General features: G+C 35.6%; 1 protein-coding gene and 1 long non-coding RNA gene across 3 annotated transcripts in view; one reads left to right on the top strand and one right to left on the bottom strand.

Annotated features, from left to right (window-relative positions):
* Positions 1-2,500, bottom strand: part of LOC137641336 (uncharacterized) — a 386,962-nt gene that overhangs the window by 317,417 nt on the left and 67,045 nt on the right. The gene's annotated exons all lie outside the window — the stretch shown is intronic.
* LOC137641327 (dentin matrix acidic phosphoprotein 1-like) overlaps positions 2,219-2,500 on the top strand; it is a 31,144-nt gene continuing 30,862 nt past the window's right edge. For both annotated transcript variants that reach the window (XM_068373775.1, XM_068373765.1), the window contains exon 1: positions 2,219-2,500. This exon is cut by the window's right edge and continues 1,384 nt beyond it. The gene's annotated coding sequence lies outside the window, so the exon portion shown is untranslated.

The raw sequence follows: 2,500 nt of genomic DNA, 5'->3' as shown, positions 1-2,500 counted from the left end.
TTGAGGAACATGAAAAGGTAAGCACATCAATTTTCCTCATTGCATGCTTACCTGGATTCTGCTAACATTGAAAATCTTATTTTCATAGTTTCTAACATATCAAAATCAGTTCTTAACTCTAGGAATAGGCCGGTGTAAACATAGATATACATTTTCTATGTTTATTGCGTATTTATTGCATTAAAAAGTTAATTTACTTAACTTTAATATAAGAAAAGTATATAACTTAACACTGATATAAGAAAAGTATATAACTTACTCAACATTAATATAAGAAAAGTATATAACTTACTCAACATCAATATAAGAAAAGTATATAACTTACGTAACATTAACATAAGAAAAGGACATAAGTACGGATAGGAAAAATTTACATTCTGGGATCTTCTTTACCATTGTTTCCCTACATTAAAGAGTCAGTTGCCTGATCCACCCTCTTTAATGCCTTCTATCAAAGGCATTTTCTTCTACCAAATCTATTCTCTCCATATCATCCTTCCCCTCAGCTCACTATCTAATACTTAACCTTTATTTCGATCTTCCCCTACCACCCATCCTCAGCACATTCTGAGATCAATGGTATATAAATGTATTTTTTTCTATAATAAGAAATAAAATATGTCGGAATCAATTCATAATCTATCATTATCTATTGAATGTAAGTCATATTATCTATCTATTTTAAAGAATAAACGCACATAAAAAACGAATTTCCCTGAAAACATTACACAAACAGAAAACCAATTTTGAAAACAGCATAGATGATAAAGAAATGACATTTATTTTTCATATTCATTTGGAAAAGAAAATTATTGTTAATAATATCCATACATAATACATATGAACATTTTACTTACTTACTTAATTACTTACTTACTTACTTGAAGCAGTCCATCCTAACCGATGGAAACATTCGATATTTTACAGTAGATGTTGACATGGAACGCTTCTTCCCATCAGTCAACGAGTGTCTCTCTTATAAGCAAAATATAATATATAATGGAATTGGTTAGATTAATGGAGAATTACACTAAAATTTTTATACATACAGTACTCTATATATCATCATCTTTAGCTATTTGGAAATGTATTGAACGCTGTAGCCTGTATGTAATAGCAATAAACTAAAAACAATAGCAAAATTGTAATGGTTATATTAAGTTTATAGAATAACGCAACAAGATATATAAAATACTTCTTAGATAAGCGAAAATAAAGAATAAATTTAGATTTGGGGCCATATGCAGTTTTCTATGAATTAAGAGAGAGAGAGAGAGAGAGAGAGAGAGAGAGAGAGAGAGAGAGAGAGAGAGAGAGAGAGAGAGAGAGAGAGTATAATTCAAATGATTACAAATCCTTGACAAACTTAATAATACTATTTTCATAAGAAAACATCATCCCGAGTGCAATTACCACCATGTTACTGTTAATGGAAAAAAAATCATAATCTGAGAACGCTGCTCTCTGAGACTTGGTAACACTGCCAGTCGAGAGCGCTGGTAATATTGCGTCACAGATTGGGGATATAGCGTGAGTGTTGCCGGGGTGAAGTTGTTAGTGGAGCCAGGGATAAGAATGAGGGGTGGGGGGGGGAATAATGGTCATAATGGGAGGGAAGAAAAGGGGGGGAAGGTAAAAGGAGAGGCATGACAAGACCCAGCTGAGGGTGAAGAAACGGATGTGGGTCTTGGCGTTATTAATCGTAACGGATACGGAAATTTAATGTCATATAGAGGAAGGAACTTGGTGCTCGTATTGACATTCGATGGATGGCCGTTAAGGGGGAAGGAAATTGACAGCTTAGAAATTACATATTCGGTTGTAAAAGAATCGATTAATACCTATTTATAACTGAACTTCTTTAAGACGCTAAAAACAACTCCTGCAATAGCATCTAAATATTGTGGAACCGGCCTCAGTTATGGTAACCACCAAAGAACGTAATCGATCTTGCACTAACATGAGAAAAATTACAATTCGTCGTCGAAGTAACCAGCCATAAAACATGAAACGAAAAGCTACAATAAAATAGGAAAGAAAATAGCTAAGAAAACGTCATGAAACGAGGGAGGGTTAGGGCGAGATGGTCTAGGGGTCCTGGTAGGGGATGGGGAAAGGACCAGGACGGGAGGAATCCTGAAAACCAGCATGAAGAAGAAGATGAAGAAGAAGAAGAAGACGAACTCGTCTGAAGGGAGCAGTGTGTGTACGTCTAAGGTCGAGAAACGTACCGGGTCGACATCGTAAGAGTTCGGTCTCATCAATGTGACCTGGATCTTCAAGTGAATTAGTGCTTAGTTTGTTTATGCGGAATCGATAGTAGAAACTTATGAATTCCAGTGGCTCGGCGATAAGGAAACGTGAATCGTATTAGTGCATGTTTGTGGTTAGACACGCGTACGATACCTCTGGTGTGGCTTGCAGTGGAGTGTTCCGTGAAATTTTGTGAATATGATTTTGTGCCTGAAAAAAGGGGTCACTTGTAACAGGGATGAATACT

Source organism: Palaemon carinicauda, chromosome 1 (genome assembly GCF_036898095.1).
Source record: "Palaemon carinicauda isolate YSFRI2023 chromosome 1, ASM3689809v2, whole genome shotgun sequence".
In the NCBI taxonomy this organism is placed as follows: domain Eukaryota; kingdom Metazoa; phylum Arthropoda; class Malacostraca; order Decapoda; family Palaemonidae; genus Palaemon; species Palaemon carinicauda.
This window is presented reverse-complemented; position numbering and strand designations above follow the sequence as displayed.